This window comes from Symphalangus syndactylus, chromosome 23, assembly GCF_028878055.3.
Source record: "Symphalangus syndactylus isolate Jambi chromosome 23, NHGRI_mSymSyn1-v2.1_pri, whole genome shotgun sequence".
Lineage (NCBI taxonomy): Eukaryota > Metazoa > Chordata > Mammalia > Primates > Hylobatidae > Symphalangus > Symphalangus syndactylus.
Window position 1 is genome coordinate 31,310,434 of NC_072445.2, and position 19,180 is coordinate 31,329,613.

At 37.3% G+C, this 19,180-nt stretch overlaps 1 pseudogene; it reads right to left on the minus strand.

The window, feature by feature from the left end:
* Nucleotides 1-3,421: 3,421 nt before the first annotated feature.
* Nucleotides 3,422-5,720, minus strand: LOC129473116 (endogenous retrovirus group K member 8 Gag polyprotein-like; annotated as a pseudogene).
* Between the last annotated feature and the right edge of the window lie 13,460 nt (nt 5,721-19,180).

Here is a 19,180-nt window from a genome sequence, read left to right on the forward strand (position 1 = left end):
TTTTTTTTTAGCTAACTGTGTCAGCTTCTTTAATTGTGCCCAAGTCAGTGGCTGTGCTTTCTTGTTGGATGGCAACTTCATCTGTTCTTCTGACATCACCATTTTGTGATGTCAGAAGATCACAAGATATGATGTGACAGCATTATATCTTGTGAGTCGATGGTGCTCGATTGCAGTGTTTCCATCTCTGTGGAGGTACTTTTATTTGCATCTCCAATGGGCTCATTGTAGAACGTTAAATATCTAGTGGTTATCCAAAGAGGAAGCTGATTTTCTCCTGGTGAAACACAAGCAAAACCTCCCCCCACGTTACCACCTTCCTTATTTCCCATGTCTTTTGTTTTCTTGCCACCAAATCAGTTTTCCTTCATGTGAGATGTTCTTTTTGCCAGTGATATGTTCTTCTGTAGAGGTAGTAGTCTGATTTCTATAAATGTTTAAAAATTTAAAGTATAGAGTGCTAGATTAACTTGCATCTAAGGAGTGGTACACTCCTCTTACCCTCTCCAGCTTCTTTTTGTTTAACTAATTGAGTTATGAGTGTTTTGTTAGTTCTTTCAACTATGGCCTGTCCTTGGGAATTATAGGGAACTACTGTTGTATGTGTAATTTTCCACTGATTGAAGAAATTTTGGAAAGCTTTACTACAGTATCCTGGTATATTGTCAGTTTTAATTTTTGCTGGAACTCCTAAGACAGTGAAGCAAGATAATAAATGTTTTTTAACATGGGAAGTACTTTCACCTGTCTGGCATGATGCCCATATGAAATGTGAATAAGTATCAACTGTTACATGGACATATGATAATCTTCCAAATGAAGGTACATGCCTGATATCCACTTGCCATAATGCATTAGGACATAGACTTCTGGGATTAACTCCTGCCTCTTGAGTGGGCAGGTGTAGGACTTGACACTGGGTACAATGTTGTACAATATTTTTGGCCTGTTTCCATGTGACATCATATTTGTTTTTGAATCGTGCTACATTTACATGAGTCAAAGCATGAAGTTCTTGTGCTTTTATGAATGTAGATGATATCAGTAAGTCAGCTTGTTCATTTGCTTTAGTTAAAGACCTTAGTAAATTAGCATGTGTTCGAATATGAGTAACATAAAATGGGAAATTTCTTTTTCTCACAGTCTGTTGTAATAACTTGAACAGCTGGTTTAACTGACCATCCATGCTATATTTAATTAGAGCTGTCTCAACTTCCCTTGTAGCCTGTACTACATAGGCAGAATCTGATACAATATTAACAGGTTGATTAAAATCTTGTAACACTGTAATGACTGCAACCAATTCTGCTCTTTGAGATGATTGATATTGAGTTTTGATGACTTGCTCTTTTGGCCCTGTGTGAGCTGCTTTTCCATTACTGGAACCATCAGTAAACACAGTCAGCATACTTTCTAAAGATTTATTTCTGGTAATTTTAGGTAAAATCGAAGTAGTTACTTATAAAAACTGGAAGATTTTTGTTTTTGGGTAATGATTATCAATAATTCCCACAAAATTAGCAAGACCAGTCTGCCATGCACCAGAATTGATAAAGGCTTGTCTAACTTGTTCCTTGTTTAAAGGAACAACTATTGTGTCTGGGTCATTTCCACACAATTTTATTATTAGTAATCTTGCCTGAAGAATTAATGTAGCTATTTGACCCAAATACAATGTAAAAGTCTTACTTGTACTGTGAGGAAGGAATGACCACTCCACAAGATCAGTATTTTGAACAATGATGCCTGTTGGAGAATGTGCAGTAGCAAAAAACAAGTGTCGGAGTGGGGCTAAGGGTTCTATTCTATTTACTTGTGCTGAATTTTTTCTTCCACTAATTTAATTTCTGTTGCTGCCTCTGGGGTTAATAGTCTTTTACTATTTAAGTCTGAGTCTCCTCTTAAGATAGAGAACAAATTTGACATGGCATAAGTAGGGATGCCTAGAGTTGGCCGAATCCAATTAATATCTCCTAGCAATTTTTGAAAGTCATTTAATGTTTTTAATGTGTCTTTTCTTACATCTATTTTTTTGTGGCTCAATTTTTCTGTTTTCTATCTGCATCCCTAAATAAGGGGAAGGAGTAGAGGTTTGAATCTTATCAGATGCTATTGTCCTGCATTGACAATCTCTGCTTGCAGAAATGTGTAACAGTCAATTAATGTGTCTCTCATTTCTGCAGAACACAAAATATCGTCAACATAATGAATGATATAACAGTCTGAAAACTTGTCTCTAACTGGTTGAAGAGCTTGCCCTACGAAAGTCTGACAAATAGTTGGACTATTAGGCATTCCCTGAAGTAACACTTTCCACTGATAACTGGCAGCTCATTCCTTAATATTTATGGCCGGTAGAGTAAAGGTAAATTTTTCAAGATCTTGCTCTGCCAGAGGCATGGTTAGAAAGCAATCCTTCAGATTAATTATAATTAAAGATTGGTCTTTTGGAATCATAGCCAGAGAGGGCAACATGGGTTGGAAAGGCCCCATGAGTTGAATTACAGCATTTACGGCCCTTAAGTCAGTGAACATACACCATCTGCCAGATTTTTTCTGAATTACAAACACAGAAGAATTCCAAGGTGAGAATGAAGGCTCAATATGTCCCTTTTCTAATTGTTCCTTTGTTAATAAATGTAAAGTCTCCAGTTTTTATTTTAGTAGCAGCCACTGATTTACCTATACCGGTTTTTCTGTTTTCCAAGTTAATGGAATGAGTTTAGGAGGCCATACAGTGGCCACCCCTTAAAAGGATACTCTATTCCTTTTTTTTCTTGATTTCCCTCAACCTCAATTGCGATTTTATTGCCATTTTTATTCTTTCCTAGTCCCTTTCCTGGTACATATCCCGTTTTAGTCATGATTTTTTGACTCGTGGGGCTGTATAATGGAGCGGGCATAGTAATTTCTGCACCCTATTGTTGTAATAAATCCTGACCCCGCAGATTAACAGGAATTGAAGTAATCATTGGCTGAATAGTACTTTCTTGATTATCTGGCACTAAACAATGTAAAATCATAGTACTTTGATACACTTCTGAGGTATGCCTATGCCGACAATTCCTGTAACACCCTTTTGTTTAGGACAATTTTTTGGCCACTGATTTAAAGCAATGATGGAGACAACTCTTCCAGTTTTCTGGAAGGGTTGAAAACCCTTCAAACTGTTTTCCTTGAATAGAGGACTTACACACAGATCTGCTCTCTGAGACCTGACTTGCCCAATATGAAGCATTTCCTGCGGGATTATTGCTTCCAAACCCTCCTGTTCTCTTTATTTCACTGTTTCAACATCAATATAAGGCAGGTGTGATAATTGAGCAATTCTGTCTCTGGACTGGCACTCCAAGGAATTGAGGAGCAAATAACCAATTGAATTTCGCCTTTGTAATCTGAATCAACCACACCAGTATGAATTTCAACTCCCTTTAGATTTAGACTCAATCTTCCTGAGTGCTACAGACCCCTCAGGCAGTGGGCCATATACCCATGTAAGGATTTTTTGTGGGGGCTCCCCTGGAAGCAGAGAGACTGCTTGTATAGCACATATATCTACTGCTGCACTGCCACTTGTGTCAGGGGACTATTGTTGCATTGTGGTAACTGGCCCGTTCCCAGAGGCACTTGTGAAAGCAAGCGGTGGGGTTGTTGTCCCTGAAAACCCTGAGGAACAAAAGTCTGAATTGGGAATGTCCCAGTTTGTTGTGGGGCCTGAGGCTGGCCCGTCTTCCCATTTCCTGAAAATGATGCCCATTTTTATCAAATTTAGAACGACATTGATTAGCCCAATGTTTTCCTTATCTTGGATATAGGCCAGGTGGCTCTTTATTTGTTGTTGTAGTGGCTTGAGTTGTTATATTTTGTTCATTCAAGACTGGGCAATTCTTTTTTAGATGACCAATTTGATGACAATTATAACATTTTCCCCCAAATGTTCTATCTTGTCCTGCTAAAGCAACGCCTGCTATTGCTTGAGCCATAAGAATAGCTTTATGCATAGCTCCTCCAATCCCATCACAAGATTTTACATACTCCGAAATTGCATCTGGTCCTGCTGTGACATTTCTTTCAATGGTTTAATGGCTGACTGACACTCAAGATTGGCGTTTTCATACACCATCAACTCCACTATAACCTTACGGGCATTCTCATCAGTAATTGACTTCTGAACAGCATCTTGGAATCTTGCCACAAAATCAGGGCAAGGCTCATTAGAGCCTTGTCTTATGGTATTGAATGAGGGACAGGCAGTGCTTGGGTCTTGGATTTTTTCCCACACCCTAAGGCAGATAGCTCTAGCTTGCTCAATGGCCTTATTTTGCATTATTGCTTGTTGATTAATAATGCTCCAATTTTGACCTGTTCCTAATAGTTGATCTGCACCAATGTTAACTGGAGGATTAGAAGCCCTATTTTTTCGGACCTGTTCTTGTGCCTCATCAATCCACCAAGTCTTAAATTGTGAAAATTGAGAGGGTGAGAGTTATGATTTCACCAAAATCTCCCAATCATAAAGAATGAGTCTATCTCCATGAGCAATGGAATCTAATAATGTTCTCATATAAGGGGAGTTGGGTCCATACTCTTTAACTCACTCTTTCATATCTTTTAGCATTTTCATAGAAAAGGACTTATATCTGGCCTCAGTTAGTGGAGGCACTCCCTCTTGAGCCCCTTCTCCAGGTGGCACCGGATCTAATATTACTGGAAACAGCCACACCTCAATATCTCCTTGTTTTCTTGCCTTGTCAATAATTTTATGTAATGCACTACACTGTCCACTAGGTGGTGGTGTAGGATTAAGTCTCGTAGTGGGCGGCTGAGGGTATGGCACCGTGTCCTGTGGTGTTGGAAATATTCCTGGCTGTCCATACTCATAATCTGGGGCCAGCCGATAATGAAGTTCGGCTGGCGGCTGGTATTGATAGGCTACCAGATGTTTGGTCTTATTTTCTACTGGTTGATATTGTGGATACTGTATCTGGATTGGCATCGCGGTGACAGAGACTCTATCTTTTTCTATTTGATATTCTCTTGGGGTTTGTGTTTGTCTAACCTGCATTTGAGGTTGTAATGTTACAGGCATCTGAACCACTGGAAGAGGAGTTGGCCATCGTGGTTTAGATTCTGATCATCCCACTAATTCTGGACCTTTTTCTTCTAATTTTAATGTTTCAGGATATATTACCTCCTGTAATTGATTGTACTAAGCATTTTGTGTTGACCGAGCCATTACAGATTCTGCTACATATTTACAAAGGGAACTCTCAATTATTTTCTCAGATTCTGTCCCTGCCTTTTCTTCACAATCTATTACACAGCTTTCAGGGGCATCAGAAACTGAAAAGCTGTCTTCTCTTGTTTGAAAATGTTCTAAAGCTGTTTTAATAATGGCCCAATCATTCCATACTGTAAGTGGGATGCTTTACCCTCCCTGCTTGCTTGCTTAAATTATTTGTCAATATTTTCCCAATCTTTTAGATCTAAAGTTCCCTGTTCTGGGAACCATGGGCAGAATTGTTCTATCGTTTGACATAGAGTGATTAGATTTCTGCAGAGACTCTAACTCCCCCTCTTCACAGAAGAATTTTAATAAAGCCGAGATAAGAGGCATATTTACTTTCAATTTTTCCCATTGTTACCCTGGGTTCCTCCCTGTGCACAAGCTTACTGCAATGCTGACAGTTGATGTACTCAGGAGTCTCCTCAATGACCATGCTCTAATGTATCTTCACCCTAGAGAAAAACACCCATGTTGGGAACCAGATGAAGGGGTCCAGCCCCTTGACACCTGTGGGTGTTTCTCATCAAGTAGGAGGAGAAACTGAGAATAGAAGTAAGACACAGAGACAAAGTATAGAGAAAGAACAGTGGGACCAGTGGACTGGCACTTAGCATACGGAGGACCCGTGCCAGCACTGGTCTCTGAGTTCCCTCAGTATTTATTGATCACTATCTCTACTATCTTGGTGAGGGGGATGTGGCAGGACTATAGGGTAATAGTGGAGAAAGGGTCAGCAGGAAAACATGTGAGCAAAGGTCTCTGTGTCATAAATAAATTTAAGGAAAGTTTCTGTGCTTTGATGTGCACGTAGGCCAGATTAATGTTTGACTCTACACAAACATCTTGGTACATTAAAGAGCAGTATTGCCACCAGCATGTCTCACCACCAGCCATAAGGTGGTTTTCTCCTATCTCAGTAAATAGAATGTAGGATTGGGTTTTACACTGAGACATTCCATTCTGAGGGACGAGCAGGAGACAAATGCCTTCTGCTTATCCCAACTGTAAAGAGGCCTTCCTCTTTCACTAATCCTCCTCAGCACAGACCACTTATAGGGGTCAGGCTTGGGGACAGTAAGGTCTTTCCATTCCCATGAGGCCATATCTCAGCCTATCACATGGGGAGAAAACTCAGACAATACATGGCTTTCCAAGGGAGAGGTCCCTGTGGCTTTTCACAGTGTATTGTGTCCCTGGGTACAGGAGATGAGATAATGACAATGCCTTTTAACAAACACACTGCCTTCAAACACATTTTTAACAAAGCGCATCCTGCACAACCTTAAATCCATTAAACATCGAGTCAAAACAGCACATGTCTCTATGGACACAGGGTTTGGGCTAGAGTTAGAGATTAACAGCATCTCAAGGCAGAAGAATTTCTCTTAGTGCAGAACAAAATGGAGTTTGTTATATCTACTTCATTCTACATAGACACAGTAACAGTCTGATCTCTCTTTTTTCCCCCAAAAGTGTTTCCAAACTGCTCAGTCAAAAGAAAGGTTTATCTCTGTGAGGTGAATGCACACATCACAAAGCAGTATGTTAGAAAACTTCTTTCTAGTTTTCATCTGAAGATACTTCCTTTTTCACCATAGGCCTCAAAGCACTCCCAAATATCCTTTCACAGATTCTACAAAAACAGAGTTTACAAAATGCTCAATCAAAAGAAAGCTTTAACTCTGTGAGGTGAATGCACACATAACAAAGAAGTTTCTCAGAAAGCTTCTTTCTAGTTTTGATTTGAAGATATTTCCTTTTTCACTATAGGCCTCAATGCACTCCCTAATATCTCTTTGAAGATTCTACAAAAACAGTGTTTCCAAACTGCTCAACCAAAAGGAAGGCTCACTCTGTCAGATGAATGTGCACATCACAAAGCAGTCTGTCAGAAAGCTTCCTTGCAGTTTTTCTCTGAAGATATTGATGTATGCAAAAATCCCAAAGCCGTGTCTCAGAAAACTTCTTTCTACTTCTTATCTGAAGATATTTCCTTTTTCACCATAGGCTTCAATGCACTCCCAAATATCCCTCTGCAGATTCAAGAAAAACTGTGTTTCCAAACTGCTAAACCCAGCAAACGTTTAACTCTGTGAGATAAATTCACACATCACTAAGCAGTTCCTCAGAAAGCATCTTCCTAGTTTTTATCTGAATACCATTTCCTTTTTCAGCATAGGCCCCAATGCACTCCAAAATATCCTTTTGTAGAATCTACAAGAACAGTGTTTCCAAACTGCTCAATCAAAAGAAAGGTTTAACTCTGTGAGAAGAGAAGAATGAATACATCACAAAGTGGTTTCTCAGAAAGCTTCTTTCTAGTTTTTATCTGAAGTTATTTGCTTTATCACTGTAAGCCTGAATGCACTCCAAATTATCCTTTTGCAGATTCTACATAAACAGTGTTTCCAAGCTGCTCAATGAAAAGTAAGGTTTAAATCAGTGAGTTGAATGCACACATCACAAAGCAGTTTCTCAGAAGGTTTTTTGTAGTTTTTCTCTGAACATATTTCCTTTTTCATCATAGGCCTAAATGCACTCTGAAAATATGCCTTCGCAGATTCTGCAAAAACAGTGTTTCCAAACAGCTCAATCAAAATAATTATTTAACTCCATGTGATGAATTCACGTATCAGAAAGCAGTTCCTCAGAAAGCTTCCTTTTAGTTTTTCTCTGAAGATATTTCCTTTCTCACCATAGGCCTCAATGCACTCCCAAATATCCTTTTGCAGATTCTACAAAAACAGTGTTTCTAAAGTGCTCAATCGAAAGAAACTTTTAACTCTGTGAGACGAATGAACACATCATAAAGAAGTTTCTCAGACTGCTTCTTTCTAATTTTTCTCTGAACTTATTTACAGTTTCACCATAGGTCTCAATGTGCTCCCAAATATCCCTTTGCAGATTCTACAAAAACAGTGTTGCCAAGCTGCTCAATCCAAAGAAACCTTAACTCTGTGAGTTCAACGCATACATCACAAAGCAGCTTCCCAGAAAACTTCTTTCTAAGTCTTTCCTGCAGTTATTTACTTTTTCACCATAGGTCTCAAAGCACTTCCAAATATCCTTTCACGGATTCTACAAAAACAGTGTTTCCAAGCTGCTCAATCAAAAGAAGGGTTTAAATATATGAGTTGAATGCACACATCACAAAGCAGTTTCTCAGAAATCTTCTTGCTAGTTTTTATCTGAAGGTATTTCCTTTTACACCATAGGCCTTACTGTGCTCCCATTTATCCCTTCTCAGATTCTACAAAAGTGGTTTTTGAACTGTTGAATCAAAAGGAAGTTTAACTCTCTGAGATGGATGCACAAATCACAAAGCAGTTTCTAAGAAAGTTTCCTTCTTGTTTTTGTCTGAAGATATTTCCTTTTTCACCATAGACATCAGTGAGCCCCCAAATATCCTTTTGCAGATTCTACAAAAACAGTGTTTCCAAACTGTTCAATCAAACGAATGGTTTATTTCTATGACATCAATGTAGACATCAAAAATCAGTTTCTCAGAAAGCTTCTCTATAGTTTTTATCTGAAGATATTTCCTTTTTCACCATACACCTCAATGCACTCCCAAATATAACTTCGTATAATCTACAAAAACAGTGTTTCCAAACTGCTCAATCAAAAGAAAGGTTTAACTTTGTGATATGAATACACACATCCCAAAGCAGTTTCTCAGAATGCTTCTTTCTACTTTGATCTGAAGATGGGTCTTTTTTCATCCTAGGTTTCAATGCGCTTTGAAGTATCCATTCACAGGTTCTACAAAAACAGTATTTGAAACTGCTCAATCAAAAGAAAGGTTTAACTCTGAGATGAATGCACACATAACAAAGAAGTTTCCCAGAAAGCTTCTTTCTACTTTTTTATCTGAAGATATTTATTTTTTTACCATAGGCCTCAATGTGTTCCTGAATATCTTTTCACAAATTCTACAAAAACAGTTTTTGAAACTGCTGAATCAAAAGAAAGGTTTAACTCTGTGAGATGAATGCACTCATCACAAAGTAGTTTCTCAGAAAGCTTCTTTTGAGTTTTTGTCTAAAGATATTTCCTTGTTCACCATTGGATTCAATGAGCTCTGAATTATCCCTTCACAGACTCTACAAAAACAGTGTTTCCAAAATGCTCAATCAATAGAAAGTTGTAACTCTGTGAGATGAATGCACACATCACAAAGAAGTTTCTCAGAAAGGTTCTTTCTAATTTTTCTCTGAAGTTATTTCCTTTTTCACCATAGGTCTCAATGCACTCCCAAATATCCCTTCGGAGATTCAACAAAAACACTCTTTTCAAACTGCTCAATTAAAGGAAAAGCTTACGTATGTGAGATGAATGCAACATCACAAAGCAGTTTCTCAGAAAGCTTCTTTATTGTTTTTTTCTGAAGATATTTCCTTTTTCACCATGGGCCTTAATTCACACCCAAATATCCCTTCACAGATACTTCCACAGCACTGTTTACAAACTGCTTAATGAAAGGACAGTTTAGAGACTGTGAGGTGCATGGACACATTACAAAGTGTTTCCTCAGAAAATTTCCTTCTTGATTTTTTCTGAAGATATTTCATGTTTTAGCACAGGACTCAATGTTCTCCAAATATCCCTTCGCAGATTCTACACCAAGAATATTTCCAAACTGCTCAATAAAAAAAAAGTTTTAACTCTGTGAGGTGAATGCACACATCATACAGCTGTTTCTCAGAAAGCTTCTTTCTAGCTTTTATCTGAAGATATTTCCTTTCTCACAATAGGCCTCAATGCACTCCCAAATATCCCTTCACAGATTCTACAAAAACAATGTTTCTAAACTACTCAATCAAAAGAAAGGTTTAACTCTGTTACAAGAATGCACACATCACAAAGTGGTTTCTCAGAAAGCTTCTTTCCAGTTGTTATATGAAGATATTTCCTTTTTTCCTGTAGGCCTCAATGAGCTCCAAAATATCCCTTCACTGATTCTACAAAAACCGTGTTTCCAAACTGCTCCATCAAAAGAAACTTTTAACTCTTTGAGATGAATGCACACATCACAAAGCAGTGAAGTAGTGTGTCATAAATCTTCTAAGTTTTATCTGAAGATATTTCCTTTTTCATGGTAGGCCTCAGTGTGCTCCCAAATATCCCTTCACAGATTCTACAAAAATAGTCTTTCCAAGCTGCTCAATCAAAGGAAAGCTTTAACTGTGTGAGATGAATGCACACATCAAAAGTCAGTGTCTCAAAAAAGGGTCTTTCTAGTTTTTATATGAAGATATTTCCCTTTTCCCCACAGGACTCAATGTGCTCTGAAATATCAACTCATAGACTCTACAAAAACAGTGTTTCCGAACTGCTCAATCAAAAGAAAATTAGAGTTCACAGAGATGAATGCATAGATTACAATGCAGTTTCTCAGAAAGCATCTCTTTAGTTTTAATCTGAAGACATTCCTTTTTTCTCCATATGCCTCAATGTACTCCCAAATATCCCTTCACAGATTCTACAAAAACAGTGTTTCCAAACTGCTCAATCAAAAGGAAGTTTTAACTCTTTGAGATGAAGGCACACATCACAAAGCAGTGTGTCAGAAATCTTCTTTCTAAGTTTTATCTGAAGATATTTCCTTTTTCAACAGAGGCTTCAATGTGCTCCCAAATATCCCTTCACAGATTCTACAAAAATAGTCTTTCCAAGCTGCTCAATCAAAGGAAAGTTTTAACTGTGTGAGATGAATGCAACTATCAGGAAACAGTGTCTCCAAAAGAGTCTTTCTAGTTTTTATATGAAAATATTCCCTTTTCTCCATAGGACTCAATGTGCTCCAAAATATCCCCTTGCAGATTCTACAAAAACAGTGTTTCCCAACTGCTCAATCAACAGAAAGTTATAGTTTTTAGAGATGAATGCATACATTACAATGCAGTTTCTCAGAAAGCTTCTTTTGAGTTTTAATCTGAAGACACTCCCTTTTTCTCCATATGCCTCAATGTGCTCCCAAATATCCCTTCACAGATTACACAAAAACAGTGTTTCCAAACTGTTCAATCAAAAGAAAGCTTTAACTCTTTGAGATGAATGCACACATCCCAAAGCAGTTTTTCAGAAAGCTTCTTTCTAGTTTTTATCTGAAATTATTTCTTTTTCCCCATAAGCTTGAATGCACTTCCAAATATCCCTTCACAGATTTTACAAAAACAGTTTTTCCAAACTGCTCAATCAAAACAAAGGTTTAACTCTGTGAGATGAATGGACACATCACAAGCCAGTTTCTCAGAAAGTGTCTTTCTAGTTTCTCTGAAGATATTTCATTTTTCACCATAGCCCTCAAAGCAATCCCAAATTTCCCTTCGCAGATTCCACAAAAACAGTGTTTGCAAAATGCTCCATCAAAAGAAAGGTTTAAATCTGTAAAATGAATGCACACATCACAAAGCAGTTTCTCAGAAAGATTTCTTCTAGTTTTTGTCTGAAGATATTTCTTTTTCACAATAGGCATAAATGCACTCTTAAACATCCCTTCACAGGTTCTAAAAAAACAGTGTTCCCAAGCTGCTCAATCAAAAGGATGGTTTAACTCTGTGAGGCAAATAGACACATCCCAAAGCAGTTTCTCAGAAATACTCTTTCTAGTTTATTCTGAAGATATTTCATTTTTCACCATAGGCCTTGTTGCACTGCCAAATATCCCTTCTCCATTTCTACAAAAACAGTGTTTCCAAACTGCTTAAACAAAAGAAAGTTTTAACTCCGGGAGATGAATGCATACATCACAAAGCAGTTTCTCAGAAAATTTTCTAATTTTTGTCTGAATATATTTCCTTTTTCAACATAGGCATAAATGTGTTCCCGAAAATATCCCTTCACAGATTCTAGAAAAACAGTGTTTCAAAACTGCTCAATGAAAAGAAATTTTAACTCTGTGAGCTGAATGCTCACATCACGAAGCAATTTCTCAGAAAATTTTATTCTAATTTTTCTCTGAATATATTTCCTTTTTCACTGTAGTCCTCAATGTGCTCCAAAATATCCCTTTGCAGATTCTACAAAAACAGTGTTTCCAAACTTCTCAATCAAAAGAAAGGTTTAACTCTGTGAGAAGAATGCACACTTCACAACACAGCATCTCAGAAAACTTTTTTCAACTTTTTATCTGAAGTTACTGCCTTTTACAACATAAGCCTCTATACACTCCCAAATATCCCTTTGCAAATGCTACAAAAATAGTGTTTTCAACCTGCTGAATCAAAAGAAAGCCTTAAATATGTGAGTTTTTTTTTGTCTGAAGATATTTCCCTTTTCACCATAGGCCTCAATGTGCTCCCAAATATCCTATCGCAGATTCTATAAAAAAGAGTTCCAAGATGCTCAATCAAAAGGAAGTTTTAACTCTGTGAGGTGAATGTACACATCATAACTCGGTTTCTCAGAAACCTTCTTTCTAATTTTTATCTGAAGGTATTTCCTTTTTCACCATAGGCCTCAAAACACTCCCAAATATCCTTTCTCAGATTCTACAAAAACAGTGTTTCCCAACTGCTCCATCTAAAGAAAGGTTCAACACTGTGAGATCAATGCATATAACACAAAGCAATTTCTCAGAAATCTTCTTGCTATTTTTTATCTGAAAATATTTCCTCTTTCACTATAGGCCTCAATGTGCTCCCAAATATCCCTATGTAGATGCTTCAAAAACACTGTCTCCAAACTGCTCAATCAAAAGAAATTTTTTGCTCTCTGAGGTGAAACCACGCATCACAAAGAAATGTCTCTGAAGGCTGCTTTCTAGTATTTCTCTGAAGATATTTCCTTTTCACCATAGGCCTCAATGCACTCTGAAACATCTCTTCACAGATTCTACAAAAACCTTGTCTCCAACTGCTCAATCAAAGGAAATGTTTAGCTTTGTGAGATGAACGCACACATCACAAAAAAAGTCTCAGAAATCTTCTTTATATTTTTTATATGATATTTCCCTTTTCACTATAGGCCTCAATGCATTCCCAAATATCTCTTCGCAGATTCTACAAAAACTGTTTCCAAACTGCTCAATCAAAAGAAAGATTTAACTCTGTGAGATGAATGCACACAGCACAAAGCAATGTCTCAGAAATCTTATTTCCAGTTTTTATCTTAAGATATTTCCTTTAGTACCATAGGCCTCAATGCACTGCCAAATATCCTTTTCCAGATTCTACAAGAACAGTGTTTCCAAGCTGCTCAATCAAAAGAAATGTTTAAATCTGTGTGATGAATGCACACATCACAAAGAAGTTTCTCAGAAAGCTTCTGTCTAGTTTTTATCTGAAGATAATTTTTTTCACCATAGGCTTCAATGTGCTCCTAAACATCCCATGGCAGATTCTACAAAAACAGACTTTTAAACTGTTCAATCAAATTTAACTATGTAAGGTGAATACACACGTCACAAACAGCCTGTCAGAAAGCTTCTTTATATTTTTTATCTGAAGATATTTCCTTTTTCATCATAGGCCTCATGGGGCTGCAAATAACCCTTTGCAGATTCTAAATGATCAAACTCTAATTTCCAAACTCTTCAATCAAAAGAAAGCTTTATGTCAGTGAGATGAATGTTCATATAGCAAAGCAGTTTCTCAGGAAGCTTCTTTCTACATTTTCTCTGAAAATATTTCCTTTTTCACCATAGGCCTCAATGCTCTCCCAATATACCTTCCAGATTCTACAAAAACAATGCTTTAAAATTGTTCAATGAACGGAAAGATTCAACTTTGTGTGATTAATGCAAACATCACAAGGCAGTGTCTCAGAAAGCTTCTTTCTAGTTTTTCTTTGAAGCTACACCCTTTTTCAACATAGGCCTCAATACGCTCCCAAATATACCTTCACATATTCTACTGAAACCATGTTTACAAACTGCTCAATCAACAGAAAAGTTTAACTCTGTGAGATGAATGCTCACATCATAAAGCTGTTTCTCAGAGAGATTCTTTTGAGTTTTTATCTGAAGATATTTCCTTTCTCACCATGGGCCTCAATGCACTCCCAAATATCCCTTCACATATTCTACAAAAACGATGATCCCAAACTGCTGAATGAAAAGAAATTTTTACCTCTGTGAGCTGAATGCACTCATCATAAAACAGTTTTTCAGAAAACTTCTTTCTAGTTTTGAACTTAAGTTATTTCCTTTTTCACCATAGGCCTCAGTTCACTCTGAAATATCCTTTCACAGATTCTACAAAAACAGTGTTTCCAAGCTGCTTAATCAAAAGTAAGTTTTAACTCTGTGTAATGAATGCAGACATGACAAAGCAGTTTCTCAGAAATCTTCCTAGTTTTTCTCTGAAGATACTTGCTTTTTCACCAGAGGCCTCTAAGCGTTCCCATGTATCCCTTCACAGATACTACAAAAACCGTGCTTCCAAACCTTTTAATCAAAAGAAAGGTTTATCTCTGTGAGATGAATACACACATCATAAAGCAGTATCTCAGAATGTTTCTTTGAAGTTTTTTCTCTGGAGTTTTTTTTATCATGTGCCTCAACATGCTCCAAAATATCCCTTTGCAGATTGCACAAAAACAGTGTTTCCAAACTGCTCCCTGAAAAGAAAAGTTTACCTCTGTGAGATGAATGCACACGTTACAAATTAGTTCCTCAGAAAGCTTCTCTCTAGTTTTTATTGGGGGTTATTTCCTTTTTCAGCATAAACTTCTATGAGCTCCACAATATCCCTTTGCAATTTCTACAACAACAGTGCTTCCAAACTGTTCTATCAAAAGAATGATTTACTTCTGTGAGATTAATATATCCATCACAAAGCATGGTCTCAGAAAGCTTCTTTCTAGTTTTTATCTGAAGATACTTCCTTTTTCACAGTAGGCCTCAATGTGCTCCCAAATATCCCTTTGCAGGTTCCACAAAAACAGTGTTTTCAAACTGTGCAATCAAAAGAAAGCTTTAACTCTGTGAGATGAATGCACACATCAAAAAGTGGTTTCTCGAAAATGTTCTTCCTGGTTTTTTTCTGAAGGTATTTCCTTTTTCACCATAGGCCTCAATGCACTCCCAAATATCAATTGCCAGACCCTGCAAAAACAGTTTTTCCAAACTGCAAAATCAAGAGAAAGTTTTAACTCTGTGAGAAGAATGCACACAACAGAAAGAAAATTCTCAGAAAGCATCTTTCTAGTTTTTATCTGAAGATATTCAGTTTTTCACAATAGGCCTCAATGCACTCCCAAATGTCCCTTCGCATATACTACAAAAACAGTGTTTCCAAACCGCTCAATCTAAAGAAAAGTTTAACTCTGTGAGATGAATTCACACATCACAAAGTAGTTCTTCAGAAAGCTTCTTTCTAGTGTTCATCAGAAGATATTTCCTTTTTCACCATAGACCTCAATGCACTCTCAAATATTCCTTCACAGATTCTACAAAAACAGTGTTTCCAAACTGCTGAATCCAAAGAAAGCTTTAACTCTGTGGGATGAATGAACTCTCAAAAAATAGTGTCTCAGAAAGCTTCTTTCTAGTTTTTTTATGAATATATTTCGTTTTTCAGTGTTGGCCTCAATATGCTCCCAAATATCCCTTCACAGATTCTACAAAAACAGTGTCTCCAAATTGCTCAATCAAAAGAAATATTTAACTCCATGAGATGAATGCTCTCATCACAAACCAGTGTCTCAGAAAGCTTCATTCTAGTTTTTTCAGAAGATATTTTCTTTTTCACCACAGAGTGCAATGAGCTCCCAAATATCCCTTTGAAAATTCTACAAAAAGAGTTTTTCCAATTGTTCAATCAGCACAAAGGTTTATCTCCTTGAAATGAATGCACACATCACAAAGCTGTGTCTCAGAAAGATTCTTTCTAGCTTTTCTCTGAATCTATATACTTTTTCACCATAGGTCTCAATGCGCTCCTAAATATCAATTCACAAACACTACAAAAACAGTGTTTCCAAATTTCTAAATCAACAGAAAGTTTTAACTCTGTGAGAAGAATGCACACAACCAAAATCAGATTCTCAGAAAGCTTATTTCTAGTTTTTCTCTGAAGATGTTTAATTTTTCACTGTAGGCCTCTCTGCACTACCAAATATCCCTTTGCAGATTCTACAATAACAGTGTTTCCAAACTGCTCAATCAAAACGAAGGTTTAACACTGTGAGATGAATGCACACATCACAAAGAAGTTTCTCAAAAAGCGCTTTCTTGATTTTTCTGAAGATATTTCCTTTTACACCATAGGACTCCATGTACTCCCAAATATCCCTTCACAGATTCTACAAAAACAGTGTTTCCAAACTGCTCAATCAAAAGAAAGGCTTAACTCTGTTAGGTGAATGCAAACATCACATAGCAGTTTCTCAGAAAGCCTCATTCTAGTTTTTATCTGAAGATATTTCCTTTTATACCATAGGTCTCAATGCACGCCCGAATATGCCTTCACGGTTTCTGCATAAACAGGATTTCCAAACTTCTCAATCAAAACAAATGTTTACCTTTTTGAGATGAATGCACACATCACAAAGCACTGTCTCAGAAACTTCTTTCTAGTTTTCATCTGAAGATATTTCCTTTTTCACCTTAGGGCTCCAGGTGCTCCCAAATACACTTTTGCAGATTTAACAAAAGCAGTGATTCCAACCTGCCCCAACAAAAGAAAGGTTTAACTCGGTGACATGATTGCTCACATCAAAAAACAGTTTGTCAGAAAGCTTCTTTCTAGTTTTTATCTGAAGATATTTCCTTTTTCACTATAGGCCCCAATGAAATCCCTTCTCAGATTCTACAAAAACAGTGCTTCCAAGCTTCTCAATCAAAAGTTATGTTTAATTCTCTGAGATGAATGCAAACATCATGAAGAAAATTTCTCAGAAATCTTCTTTCTAGTTTTAATCTGAACATATTTACTTTTTCAACATAGGCCTCAATGTGCTCTCAAATATCCCTTCACAGATTCTACAAAAACAGGGTTTCCAACCTGCTTGATCAAAAGAACAGTTTAACACAGTGAGATGAATGCACTCATTACATAGAGATTTCTCAGAAGGTGCTTTCTAGATTTTATCTGAAGATATTTCCTTTTATACCATGGGACTCAATGCACTCCAAAATATTTGCAGATTCTACAAAAACTGTTTCCAAACTGCTCAATCAGGTGAAAGTTTTAACTCCATGAGATGAGTACAAAATCACATAGCAGTTTCTCAGAATGCTTCCTTCTAGTTTTTATATGAAGATGTTTCCTTTTTTCCACAGGCCTCAATGCACTCCCAAATATCCCTTCTCAGATTCTACAAAAACAGTGTTTCCAAACTGCTCAATCAAAAAAAACTTTAACTCTGTGAGATGAATAGATACATCACAAAGCAATGTCTCAGAAACTTCCTTCTAGTTTTTATCTGAAGATATTTTCTTTTTCACCATAGGCCTCAATGGGCTCCAAAATACCTCTTCACAGATTCTACAAAAACAGTGTTTACAAACTGCTCAATCTAAAGAAAGGTTTAATTCTGTGAGATGAATGCACACATCACAAACCGTATCTGAGAAAGCTTCTTTCTGGTTTTGATATGAAGTCATTTGTTTTTCACAATAGGCCTCAATGCACACCCAAATATCCCTTTGCAGTTTATAAAAAGTCAGGGTTTCCAAACTGCTTAATCAAAACAAATGCTTAACTCTCTGGAACGAATGCACACATCACAAAGTGGTTTCTCAGAAATCTTCTTTTTATGTGAAGATATTCCCTTTTTCACAATAGGCCTAAATGTGCACATAAATATCCCTTTGCAGATTCTACAAAAATAGTTTCCAAACTGCTCAATCAAAAGAGAGCTCTAACACTCTGAGGTTAACACACACACCATTAAACAGTGTCTCAGAAAGCTTCTTTCTTGTTTTTATCTGAAGATATTTCCTTTTTCAAAATAGGCCACAAGGTGCTCCCAAATATACTTTTGCAGGTTCTAAATTTACAGTGATTCCAAGCTGCTCCATTAAAGGAAGGTAGTAACTTTGTGAGATAATTGCATACATCAGAAATCTGTTTGTCAGAAAGCTTCTTTCTAGTTTTTATCTGAAGATATTTCCTTTTTCACTATATGCCTCTATGCGCTTGCAAATATCTCTTTGCAGATTCTACAAAAACAGTGTTTCAAAGCTACTCAATCAAAAGATAGGTTTAAATCTCTGAAAAGAACGTGCACATCACAAAGACAGTTTCTCAAAAATCTTCTTTGTAGTTTTTATGTGAAGATATTTCCTTTTATGTCATAGGCCTTTAAGTGCATCGAAATATTCCCTCTCAGATTCTACATGAAGAGTTTTTCCAAACTGCTGAATCAAAAGAAAGGTTTAACTCTGTGAGATTAATGCACAAATCCCAAAGCAGTTTCTCAGAATGCTTCTTTCTAGTTTTGTCTGAAGCTTTTTCCTTTTCCACCACAGGCCTCAAAGCACTCCCAAATATCCCTTTGCAGATTCTCCAGAAAGAGTGTTTCCAAACACTCTATCAAAGGACAGCTTTAACTCTGTGAGAAGAATGCACACATCAAAAAGCAAGATCTGGCCGGGCGCGGTGGCTCAAGCCTGTAATCCCAGCACTTTGGGAGGCCGAGGCGGGCGGATCACAAGGTCAGGAGATCGAGACCATCCTGGCTAACACGGTGAAACCCCGTCTCTACTAAAAAATACAAAAAATTAGCCGGGCGTGTTGGCGGGTGCCTGTAGTCCCAGCTACTCGGGAGGCTGAGGCAGGAGAATGGCGTGAACCCAGGAGGCGGAGCTTGCAGTGAGCCGAGATCGCGCCACTGCACTCCAGCCTGGGCGACAGAGAACGACTCCGTCTCAAAAAAAAAAAAAAAAAAAAAAAGCAAGATCTCTGAAAGCTTCTTTATAGTTTTTATCAGAATATTTCCTTTTTC